Source organism: Ochlerotatus camptorhynchus, unplaced genomic scaffold, assembly GCF_037179485.1.
Source record: "Ochlerotatus camptorhynchus isolate MF236.1 unplaced genomic scaffold, CSIRO-AGI_Acam_v1.1 ptg000005l, whole genome shotgun sequence".
In the NCBI taxonomy this organism is placed as follows: domain Eukaryota; kingdom Metazoa; phylum Arthropoda; class Insecta; order Diptera; family Culicidae; genus Ochlerotatus; species Ochlerotatus camptorhynchus.
The window spans coordinates 136,520-150,381 of record NW_027040497.1 but is presented as its reverse complement, the minus strand read 5'-3'; positions in this window follow the sequence as shown (position 1 = coordinate 150,381).

Here is a 13,862-nt window from a genome sequence, read left to right as displayed (position 1 = left end):
CCCACCAGCCTGAAAATTATGGGTTGGGACATGTTTTTCGACGAAAAAAAATTTTGACACCTAAAATCCCTCCAAATCTCGATTAGAGCCATATTAACGGAGATAAATCGATTTAAAGATTTTCATACCCACCAGCCTGAAAATTATGGGTTGGGACATGTTTTTCGACGAAAAAAATTTTTGACACCTAAAATCCCTCCAAATCTCGATTAGAGCCATATTAACGGAGATAAATCGATTTAAAGATTTTCATACCCACCAGCCTGAAAATTATGGGTTGGGACATGTTTTTCGACGAAAAAAAATTTTGACACCTAAAATCCCTCCAAATCTCGATTAGAGCCATATTAACGGAGATAAATCGATTTAAAGATTTTCATACTCGCCAGCCTGAAAATTATGGGTTGGGACATGTTTTTCGACGATAAAAAATTTTGACACCTAAAATCCCTCCAAATCTCGATTAGAGCCATATTAACGGAGATAAATCGATTTAAAGATTTTCATACTCGCCAGCCTGAAAATTATGGGTTGGGACATGTTTTTCGACGAAAAAAAATTTTGACACCTAAAATCCCTCCAAATCTCGATTAGAGCCATATTAACGGAGATAAATCGATTTAAAGATTTTCATACTCGCCAGCCTGAAAATTATGTGTTGGGACATGTTTTTCGACGAAAAAAAATTTTGACACCTAAAATCCCTCCAAATCTCGATTAGAGCCATATTAACGGAGATAAATCGATTTAAAGATTTTCATACTCGCCAGCCTGAAAATTATGGGTTGGGACATGTTTTTCGACGAAAAAAAATTTTGACACCTAAAATCCCTCCAAATCTCGATTAGAGCCATATTAACGGAGATAAATCGATTTAAAGATTTTCATACTCGCCAGCCTGAAAATTATGGGTTGGGACATGTATTTCGACGAAAAAAAATTTTGACACCTAAAATCCCTCCAAATCTCGATTAGAGCCATATTAACGGAGATAAATCGATTTAAAGATTTTCATACACACCAGCCTGAAAATTATGGGTTGGGACATGTTTTTCGACGAAAAAAAATTTTGACACCTAAAATCCCTCCAAATCTCGATTAGAGCCATATTAACGGAGCTAAATCGATTTAAAGATTTTCATACTCGCCAGCCTGAAAATTATGGGTTGGGACATGTTTTTCGACGATAAAAAATTTTGACACCTAAAATCCCTCCAAATCTCGATTAGAGCCATATTAACGGAGATAAATCGATTTAAAGATTTTCATACTCGCCAGCCTGAAAATTATGGGTTGGGACATGTTTTTCGACGAAAAAAAATTTTGACACCTAAAATCCCTCCAAATCTCGATTAGAGCCATATTAACGGAGATAAATCGATTTAAAGATTTTCATACTCGCCAGCCTGAAAATTATGTGTTGGGACATGTTTTTCGACGAAAAAAAATTTTGACACCTAAAATCCCTCCAAATCTCGATTAGAGCCATATTAACGGAGATAAATCGATTTAAAGATTTTCATACTCGCCAGCCTGAAAATTATGGGTTGGGACATGTTTTTCGACGAAAAAAAATTTTGACACCTAAAATCCCTCCAAATCTCGATTAGAGCCATATTAACGGAGATAAATCGATTTAAAGATTTTCATACTCGCCAGCCTGAAAATTATGGGTTGGGACATGTATTTCGACGAAAAAAAATTTTGACACCTAAAATCCCTCCAAATCTCGATTAGAGCCATATTAACGGAGATAAATCGATTTAAAGATTTTCATACTCACCAGCCTGAAAATTATGGGTTGGGACATGTTTTTCGACGAAAAAAAATTTTGACACCTAAAATCCCTCCAAATCTCGATTAGAGCCATATTAACGGAGATAAATCGATTTAAAGATTTTCATACTCACCAGCCTGAAATTTATGGGTTGGGACATATTTTTCGACGAAAAAAAATTTTGACGCCTAAAATCCCTCCAAATCTCGATTAGAGCCATATTAACGGAGATAAATCGATTTAAAGATTTTCATACTCGCCAGCCTGAAAATTATGGGTTGGGACATGTTTTTCGACGAAAAAAAATTTTGACACCTAAAATCCCTCCAAATCTCGATTAGAGCCATATTAACGGAGATAAATCGATTTAAAGATTTTCATACCCACCAGCCTGAAAATTATGGGTTGGGGCATGTTTTTTGACGAAAAAAAATTTTGACACCTAAAATCCCTCCAAATCTCGATTAGAGCCATATTAACGGAGATAAATCGATTTAAAGATTTTCATACTCGCCAGCCTGAAAATTATGGGTTGCGACATGTTTTTGAACGTAAAAAAATTTTGACACCTAAAATCCCTCCAAATCTCGATTAGAGCCATATTAACGGAGATAAATCGATTTAATTTTCCCACCAGCCTGAAAATTATGGGTTGGGACATGTTTTTGAACGTAAAAAAATTTTGACACCTAAAATCCCTTCAAATCTCGATTAGAGCCATATTAACGGAGATAAATCGATTTAAAGATTTTCATACTCGCCAGCCTGAAAATTATGGGTTGGGACATGTTTTTCGACGAAAAAAAATTTTGACACCTAAAATCCCTCCAAATCTCGATTAGAGCCATATTAACGGAGATAAATCGATTTAAAGATTTTCATACTCGCCAGCCTGAAAATTATGGGTTGGGACATGTTTTTCGACGAAAAATAATTTTGACACCTAAAATCCCTCCAAATCTCGATTAGAGCCATATTAACGGAGATAAATCGATTTAAAGATTTTCATACCCACCAGCCTGAAAATTATGGGTTGGGACATGTTTTTCGACGAAACAAAATTTTGACACCTAAAATCCCTTCAAATCTCGATTAGAGCCATATTAACGGAGATAAATCGATTTAAAGATTTTCATACTCGCCAGCCTGAAAATTATGGGTTGGGACATGTTTTTCGACGAAAAATAATTTTGACACCTAAAATCCCTCCAAATCTCGATTAGAGCCATATTAACGGAGATAAATCGATTTAAAGATTTTCATACTCGCCAGCCTGAAAATTATGGGTTGGGACATGTTTTTATACGTAAAAAAATTTTGACACCTAAAATCCCTCCAAATCTCGATTAGAGCCATATTAACGGAGATAAATCGATTTAAAGATTTTCATACCCACCAGCCTGAAAATTATGGGTTGGGACATGTTTTTCGACGAAAAAAAATTTTGACACCTAAAATCCCTCCAAATCTCGATTAGAGCCATATTAACGGAGATAAATCGATTTAAAGATTTTCATACCCACCAGCCTGAAAATTATGGGTTGGGACATGTTTTTCGACGAAAAAAAATTTTGACACCTAAAATCCCTTCAAATCTCGATTAGAGCCATATTAACGGAGATAAATCGATTTAAAGATTTTCATACTCGCCAGCCTGAAAATTATGGGTTGGGACATGTTTTTCGACGAAAAAAAATTTTGACACCTTAAACCCCTCCAAATCTCGATTAGAGCCATATTAACGGAGATAAATCGATTTAAAGATTTTCATACCCACCAGCCTGAAAATTATGGGTTGGGACATGTTTTTCGACGAAAAAAAATTTTGACACCTAAAATCCCTCCAAATCTCGATTAGAGCCATATTAACGGAGATAAATCGATTTAAAGATTTTCATACCCACCAGCCTGAAAATTATGGGTTGGGACATGTTTTTCGACGAAAAAAAATTTTGACACCTAAAATCCCTCCAAATCTCGATTAGAGCCATATTAACGGAGATAAATCGATTTAAAGATTTTCATACTCACCAGCCTGAAATTTATGGGTTGGGACATGTTTTTCGACGAAAAAAAATTTTGACACCTAAAATCCCTCCAAATCTCGATTAGAGCCATATTAACGGAGATAAATCGATTTAAAGATTTTCATACTCGCCAGCCTGAAAATTATGGGTTGGGACATGTTTTTCGACGAAAAAAAATTTTGACACCCAAAATCCCTCCAAATCTCGATTAGAGCCATATTAACGGAGATAAATCGATTTAAAGATTTTCATACTCGCCAGCCTGAAAATTATGGGTTGGGACATGTTTTTGTACGTAAAAAAATTTTGACACCTAAAATCCCTCCAAATCTCGATTAGAGCCATATTAACGGAGCTAAATCGATTTAAAGATTTTCATACTCACCAGCCTGAAATTTATGGGTTGGGACATGTTTTTGTACGTAAAAAATTTTGACACCTAAAACCCCTCCAAATCTCGATTAGAGCCATATTAACGGAGATAAATCGATTTAAAGATTTTCATACTCGCCAGCCTGAAATTTATGGGTTGGGACATGTTTTTCGACGAAAAAAAATTTTGACACCTAAAATCCCTCCAAATCTCGATTAGAGCCATATTAACGGAGATAAATCGATTTAAAGATTTTCATACTCGCCAGCCTGAAAATTATGGGTTGGGACATGTTTTTCGACGAAAAAAAATTTTGACACCTAAAATCCCTCCAAATCTCGATTAGAGCCATATTAACGGAGATAAATCGATTTAAAGATTTTCATACTCGCCAGCCTGAAAATTATGTGTTGGGACATGTTTTTCGACGAAAAAAAATTTTGACACCTAAAATCCCTCCAAATCTCGATTAGAGCCATATTAACGGAGATAAATCGATTTAAAGATTTTCATACTCGCCAGCCTGAAAATTATGGGTTGGGACATGTTTTTCGACGAAAAAAAATTTTGACACCTAAAATCCCTCCAAATCTCGATTAGAGCCATATTAACGGAGATAAATCGATTTAAAGATTTTCATACTCGCCAGCCTGAAAATTATGGGTTGGGACATGTATTTCGACGAAAAAAAATTTTGACACCTAAAATCCCTCCAAATCTCGATTAGAGCCATATTAACGGAGATAAATCGATTTAAAGATTTTCATACTCGCCAGCCTGAAATTTATGGGTTGGGACATATTTTTCGACGAAAAAAAATTTTGACACCTAAAATCCCTCCAAATCTCGATTAGAGCCATATTAACGGAGATAAATCGATTTAAAGATTTTCATACTCGCCAGCCTGAAAATTATGGGTTGGGACATGTTTTTCGACGAAAAAAAATTTTGACACCTAAAATCCCTCCAAATCTCGATTAGAGCCATATTAACGGAGATAAATCGATTTAAAGATTTTCATACCCACCAGCCTGAAAATTATGGGTTGGGACATGTTTTTCGACGAAAAAAAATTTTGACACCTAAAATCCCTCCAAATCTCGATTAGAGCCATATTAACGGAGCTAAATCGATTTAAAGATTTTCATACTCACCAGCCTGAAATTTATGGGTTGGGACATGTTTTTGTACGTAAAAAAATTTTGACACCTAAAATCCCTCCAAATCTCGATTAGAGCCATATTAACGGAGCTAAATCGATTTAAAGATTTTCATACTCACCAGCCTGAAATTTATGGGTTGGGACATGTTTTTGTACGTAAAAAATTTTGACACCTAAAATCCCTCCAAATCTCGATTAGAGCCATATTAACGGAGATAAATCGATTTAAAGATTTTCATACTCGCCAGCCTGAAAATTATGGGTTGGGACATGTTTTTCGACGAAAAAAAATTTTGACACCCAAAATCCCTCCAAATCTCGATTAGAGCCATATTAACGGAGATAAATCGATTTAAAGATTTTCATACTCGCCAGCCTGAAAATTATGTGTTGGGACATGTTTTTCGACGAAAAAAAATTTTGACACCTAAAATCCCTCCAAATCTCGATTAGAGCCATATTAACGGAGATAAATCGATTTAAAGATTTTCATACTCGCCAGCCTGAAAATTATGGGTTGGGACATGTTTTTCGACGAAAAAAAATTTTGACACCTAAAATCCCTCCAAATCTCGATTAGAGCCATATTAACGGAGATAAATCGATTTAAAGATTTTCATACTCGCCAGCCTGAAAATTATGGGTTGGGACATATTTTTCGACGAAAAAAAATTTTGACACCTAAAATCCCTCCAAATCTCGATTAGAGCCATATTAACGGAGATAAATCGATTTAAAGATTTTCATACTCGCCAGCCTGAAATTTATGTGTTGGGACATGTTTTTGTACGTAAAAAATTTTGACACCTAAAATCCCTCCAAATCTCGATTAGAGCCATATTAACGGAGATAAATCGATTTAAAGATTTTCATACTCACCAGCCTGAAATTTATGGGTTGGGACATATTTTTCGACGAAAAAAAATTTTGACACCTAAAATCCCTCCAAATCTCGATTAGAGCCATATTAACGGAGATAAATCGATTTAAAGATTTTCATACTCGCCAGCCTGAAAATTATGTGTTGGGACATGTTTTTCGACGAAAAAAAATTTTGACACCTAAAATCCCTCCAAATCTCGATTAGAGCCATATTAACGGAGATAAATCGATTTAAAGATTTTCATACTCGCCAGCCTGAAAATTATGGGTTGGGACATGTTTTTCGACGAAAAAAAAATTTGACACCTAAAATCCCTCCAAATCTCGATTAGAGCCATATTAACGGAGATAAATCGATTTAAAGATTTTCATACCCACCAGCCTGAAAATTATGGGTTGGGACATGTTTTTCGACGAAAAAAAATTTTGACACCTAAAATCCCTCCAAATCTCGATTAGAGCCATATTAACGGAGATAAATCGATTTAAAGATTTTCATACTCGCCAGCCTGGAAATTATGGGTTGGGACATGTTTTTGTACGTAAAAAAATTTTGACACCTAAAACCCCTCCAAATCTCGATTAGAGCCATATTAACGGAGATAAATCGATTTAAAGATTTTCATACTCGCCAGCCTGAAATTTATGGGTTGGGACATGTTTTTCGACGAAAAAAAATTTTGACACCTAAAATCCCTCCAAATCTCGATTAGAGCCATATTAACGGAGATAAATCGATTTAAAGATTTTCATACTCGCCAGCCTGAAAATTATGGGTTGGGACATATTTTTCGACGAAAAAAAATTTTGACACCTAAAATCCCTCCAAATCTCGATTAGAGCCATATTAACGGAGATAAATCGATTTAAAGATTTTCATACTCGCCAGCCTGAAATTTATGGGTTGGGACATGTTTTTCGACGAAAAAAAATTTTGACACCTAAAATCCCTCCAAATCTCGATTAGAGCCATATTAACGGAGATAAATCGATTTAAAGATTTTCATACTCGCCAGCCTGAAAATTATGGGTTGGGACATATTTTTCGACGAAAAAAAATTTTGACACCTAAAATCCCTCCAAATCTCGATTAGAGCCATATTAACGGAGATAAATCGATTTAAAGATTTTCATACTCGCCAGCCTGAAAATTATGGGTTGGGACATGTTTTTCGACGAAAAAAATTTTGACACCTAAAATCCCTCCAAATCTCGATTAGAGCCATATTAACGGAGATAAATCGATTTAAAGATTTTCATACCCACCAGCCTGAAAATTATGGGTTGGGACATGTTTTTCGACGAAAAAAAATTTTGACACCTAAAATCCCTCCAAATCTCGATTAGAGCCATATTAACGGAGATAAATCGATTTAAAGATTTTCATACTCACCAGCCTGAAATTTATGGGTTGGGACATGTTTTTGTACGTAAAAAATTTTGACACCTAAAATCCCTCCAAATCTCGATTAGAGCCATATTAACGGAGATAAATCGATTTAAAGATTTTCATACTCGCCAGCCTGAAATTTATGGGTTGGGACATGTTTTTCGACGAAAAAAAATTTTGACACCTAAAATCCCTCCAAATCTCGATTAGAGCCATATTAACGGAGATAAATCGATTTAAAGATTTTCATACTCGCCAGCCTGAAAATTATGGGTTGGGACATGTTTTTCGACGAAAAAAAATTTTGACACCTAAAATCCCTCCAAATCTCGATTAGAGCCATATTAACGGAGATAAATCGATTTAAAGATTTTCATACTCGCCAGCCTGAAAATTATGTGTTGGGACATGTTTTTCGACGAAAAAAAATTTTGACACCTAAAATCCCTCCAAATCTCGATTAGAGCCATATTAACGGAGATAAATCGATTTAAAGATTTTCATACTCGCCAGCCTGAAAATTATGGGTTGGGACATGTTTTTCGACGAAAAAAAATTTTGACACCTAAAATCCCTCCAAATCTCGATTAGAGCCATATTAACGGAGATAAATCGATTTAAAGATTTTCATACTCGCCAGCCTGAAAATTATGGGTTGGGACATATTTTTCGACGAAAAAAAATTTTGACACCTAAAATCCCTCCAAATCTCGATTAGAGCCATATTAACGGAGATAAATCGATTTAAAGATTTTCATACTCGCCAGCCTGAAAATTATGGGTTGGGACATGTTTTTCGACGAAAAAAAATTTTGACACCTAAAATCCCTCCAAATCTCGATTAGAGCCATATTAACGGAGATAAATCGATTTAAAGATTTTCATACCCACCAGCCTGAAAATTATGGGTTGGGACATGTTTTTCGACGAAAAAAAATTTTGACACCTAAAATCCCTCCAAATCTCGATTAGAGCCATATTAACGGAGATAAATCGATTTAAAGATTTTCATACTCGCCAGCCTGGAAATTATGGGTTGGGACATGTTTTTGTACGTAAAAAAATTTTGACACCTAAAACCCCTCCAAATCTCGATTAGAGCCATATTAACGGAGATAAATCGATTTAAAGATTTTCATACTCGCCAGCCTGAAAATTATGGGTTGGGACATGTTTTTGTACGTAAAAAAATTTTGACACCTAAAACCCCTCCAAATCTCGATTAGAGCCATATTAACGGAGATAAATCGATTTAAAGATTTTCATACTCGCCAGCCTGAAAATTATGGGTTGGGACATGTTTTTCGACGAAAAAAAATTTTGACACCTAAAATCCCTCCAAATCTCGATTAGAGCCATATTAACGGAGATAAATCGATTTAAAGATTTTCATACCCACCAGCCTGAAAATTATGGGTTGGGACATGTTTTTGTACGTAAAAAAATTTTGACACCTAAAACCCCTCCAAATCTCGATTAGAGCCATATTAACGGAGATAAATCGATTTAAAGATTTTCATACTCACCAGCCTGAAATTTATGGGTTGGGACATATTTTTCGACGAAAAAAAATTTTGACACCTAAAATCCCTCCAAATCTCGATTAGAGCCATATTAACGGAGATAAATCGATTTAAAGATTTTCATACTCACCAGCCTGAAATTTATGGATTGGGACATATTTTTCGACGAAAAAAAATTTTGACACCTAAAATCCCTCCAAATCTCGATTAGAGCCATATTAACGGAGATAAATCGATTTAAAGATTTTCATACTCGCCAGCCTGAAAATTATGTGTTGGGACATGTTTTTCGACGAAAAAAAATTTTGACACCTAAAATCCCTCCAAATCTCGATTAGAGCCATATTAACGGAGATAAATCGATTTAAAGATTTTCATACTCGCCAGCCTGAAAATTATGGGTTGGGACATGTTTTTCGACGAAAAAAAATTTTGACACCTAAAATCCCTCCAAATCTCGATTAGAGCCATATTAACGGAGATAAATCGATTTAAAGATTTTCATACTCACCAGCCTGAAATTTATGGGTTGGGACATATTTTTCGACGAAAAAAAATTTTGACACCTAAAATCCCTCCAAATCTCGATTAGAGCCATATTAACGGAGATAAATCGATTTAAAGATTTTCATACTCGCCAGCCTGAAAATTATGGGTTGGGACATGTTTTTCGACGAAAAAAAATTTTGACACCTAAAATCCCTCCAAATCTCGATTAGAGCCATATTAACGGAGATAAATCGATTTAAAGATTTTCATACTCGCCAGCCTGAAAATTATGTGTTGGGACATGTTTTTCGACGAAAAAAAATTTTGACACCTAAAATCCCTCCAAATCTCGATTAGAGCCATATTAACGGAGATAAATCGATTTAAAGATTTTCATACTCGCCAGCCTGAAAATTATGGGTTGGGACATGTTTTTCGACGAAAAAAAATTTTGACACCTAAAATCCCTCCAAATCTCGATTAGAGCCATATTAACGGAGATAAATCGATTTAAAGATTTTCATACTCGCCAGCCTGAAAAGTATGTGTTGGGACATGTTTTTCGACGAAAAAAAATTTTGACACCTAAAATCCCTCCAAATCTCGATTAGAGCCATATTAACGGAGATAAATCGATTTAAAGATTTTCATACTCACCAGCCTGAAATTTATGGGTTGGGACATATTTTTCGACGAAAAAAAATTTTGACACCTAAAATCCCTCCAAATCTCGATTAGAGCCATATTAACGGAGATAAATCGATTTAAAGATTTTCATACTCGCCAGCCTGAAAATTATGGGTTGGGACATGTTTTTCGACGAAAAAAAATTTTGACACCTAAAATCCCTCCAAATCTCGATTAGAGCCATATTAACGGAGATAAATCGATTTAAAGATTTTCATACTCACCAGCCTGAAATTTATGGGTTGGGACATATTTTTCGACGAAAAAAAATTTTGACACCTAAAATCCCTCCAAATCTCGATTAGAGCCATATTAACGGAGATAAATCGATTTAAAGATTTTCATACTCGCCAGCCTGAAAATTATGGGTTGGGACATGTTTTTCGACGAAAAAAAATTTTGACACCTAAAATCCCTCCAAATCTCGATTAGAGCCATATTAACGGAGATAAATCGATTTAAAGATTTTCATACTCACCAGCCTGAAATTTATGGGTTGGGACATATTTTTCGACGAAAAAAAATTTTGACACCTAAAATCCCTCCAAATCTCGATTAGAGCCATATTAACGGAGATAAATCGATTTAAAGATTTTCATACTCGCCAGCCTGAAAATTATGGGTTGGGACATGTTTTTGTTCTAAAAAAAATTTTGACACCTAAAATCCCTCCAAATCTCGATTAGAGCCATATTAACGGAGATAAATCGATTTAAAGATTTTCATACCCACCAGCCTGAAAATTATGGGTTGGGACATGTTTTTCGACGAAAAAAAATTTTGACACCTAAAATCCCTCCAAATCTCGATTAGAGCCATATTAACGGAGATAAATCGATTTAAAGATTTTCATACCCACCAGCCTGAAAATTATGGGTTGGGACATGTTTTTCGACGAAAAAAATTTTTGACACCTAAAATCCCTCCAAATCTCGATTAGAGCCATATTAACGGAGATAAATCGATTTAAAGATTTTCATACCCACCAGCCTGAAAATTATGGGTTGGGACATGTTTTTCGACGAAAAAAAATTTTGACACCTAAAATCCCTCCAAATCTCGATTAGAGCCATATTAACGGAGATAAATCGATTTAAAGATTTTCATACTCGCCAGCCTGAAAATTATGGGTTGGGACATGTTTTTCGACGATAAAAAATTTTGACACCTAAAATCCCTCCAAATCTCGATTAGAGCCATATTAACGGAGATAAATCGATTTAAAGATTTTCATACTCGCCAGCCTGAAAATTATGGGTTGGGACATGTTTTTCGACGAAAAAAAATTTTGACACCTAAAATCCCTCCAAATCTCGATTAGAGCCATATTAACGGAGATAAATCGATTTAAAGATTTTCATACTCGCCAGCCTGAAAATTATGTGTTGGGACATGTTTTTCGATGAAAAAAAATTTTGACACCTAAAATCCCTCCAAATCTCGATTAGAGCCATATTAACGGAGATAAATCGATTTAAAGATTTTCATACTCGCCAGCCTGAAAATTATGGGTTGGACATGTTTTTCGACGAAAAAAAATTTTGACACCTAAAATCCCTCCAAATCTCGATTAGAGCCATATTAACGGAGATAAATCGATTTAAAGATTTTCATACTCGTCAGCCTGAAAATTATGGGTTGGGACATGTATTTCGACGAAAAAAAATTTTGACACCTAAAATCCCTCCAAATCTCGATTAGAGCCATATTAACGGAGATAAATCGATTTAAAGATTTTCATACTCACCAGCCTGAAAATTATGGGTTGGGACATGTTTTTCGACGAAAAAAAATTTTGACACCTAAAATCCCTCCAAATCTCGATTAGAGCCATATTAACGGAGCTAAATCGATTTAAAGATTTTCATACTCGCCAGCCTGAAAATTATGGGTTGGGACATGTTTTTCGACGATAAAAAATTTTGACACCTAAAATCCCTCCAAATCTCGATTAGAGCCATATTAACGGAGATAAATCGATTTAAAGATTTTCATACTCGCCAGCCTGAAAATTATGGGTTGGGACATGTTTTTCGACGAAAAAAAATTTTGACACCTAAAATCCCTCCAAATCTCGATTAGAGCCATATTAACGGAGATAAATCGATTTAAAGATTTTCATACTCGCCAGCCTGAAAATTATGGGTTGGGGCTTTGTTTTTCGACGTAAAAAAATTTTGACACCTAAAATCCCTCCAAATCTCGATTAGAGCCATATTAACGGAGATAAATCGATTTAAAGATTTTCATACTCGCCAGCCTGAAAATTATGGGTTGGGACATGTATTTCGACGAAAAAAAATTTTGACACCTAAAATCCCTCCAAATCTCGATTAGAGCCATATTAACGGAGATAAATCGATTTAAAGATTTTCATACTCACCAGCCTGAAAATTATGGGTTGGGACATGTTTTTCGACGAAAAAAAATTTTGACACCTAAAATCCCTCCAAATCTCGATTAGAGCCATATTAACGGAGATAAATCGATTTAAAGATTTTCATACTCACCAGCCTGAAATTTATGGGTTGGGACATATTTTTCGACGAAAAAAAATTTTGACACCTAAAATCCCTCCAAATCTCGATTAGAGCCATATTAACGGAGATAAATCGATTTAAAGATTTTCATACCCACCAGCCTGAAAATTATGGGTTGGGACATGTTTTTCGACGAAAAAAAATTTTGACACCTAAAATCCCTCCAAATCTCGATTAGAGCCATATTAACGGAGATAAATCGATTTAAAGATTTTCATACCCACCAGCCTGAAAATTATGGGTTGGGACATGTTTTTCGACGAAAAAAATTTTTGACACCTAAAATCCCTCCAAATCTCGATTAGAGCCATATTAACGGAGATAAATCGATTTAAAGATTTTCATACTCGCCAGCCTGAAAATTATGGGTTGGGACATGTTTTTCGACGAAAAAAAATTTTGACACCTAAAATCCCTCCAAATCTCGATTAGAGCCATATTAACGGAGATAAATCGATTTAAAGATTTTCATACCCACCAGCCTGAAAATTATGGGTTGGGGCATGTTTTTTGACGAAAAAAAATTTTGACACCTAAAATCCCTCCAAATCTCGATTAGAGCCATATTAACGGAGATAAATCGATTTAAAGATTTTCATACTCGCCAGCCTGAAAATTATGGGTTGGGACATGTTTTTGAACGTAAAAAAATTTTGACACCTAAAATCCCTCCAAATCTCGATTAGAGCCATATTAACGGAGATAAATCGATTTAAAGATTTTCATACCCACCAGCCTGAAAATTATGGGTTGGGACATGTTTTTCGACGAAAAAAAATTTTGACACCTAAAATCCCTTCAAATCTCGATTAGAGCCATATTAACGGAGATAAATCGATTTAAAGATTTTCATACTCGCCAGCCTGAAAATTATGGGTTGGGACATGTTTTTCGACGAAAAAAAATTTTGACACCTAAAATCCCTCCAAATCTCGATTAGAGCCATATTAACGGAGATAAATCGATTTAAAGATTTTCATACTCGCCAGCCTGAAAATTATGGGTTGGGACA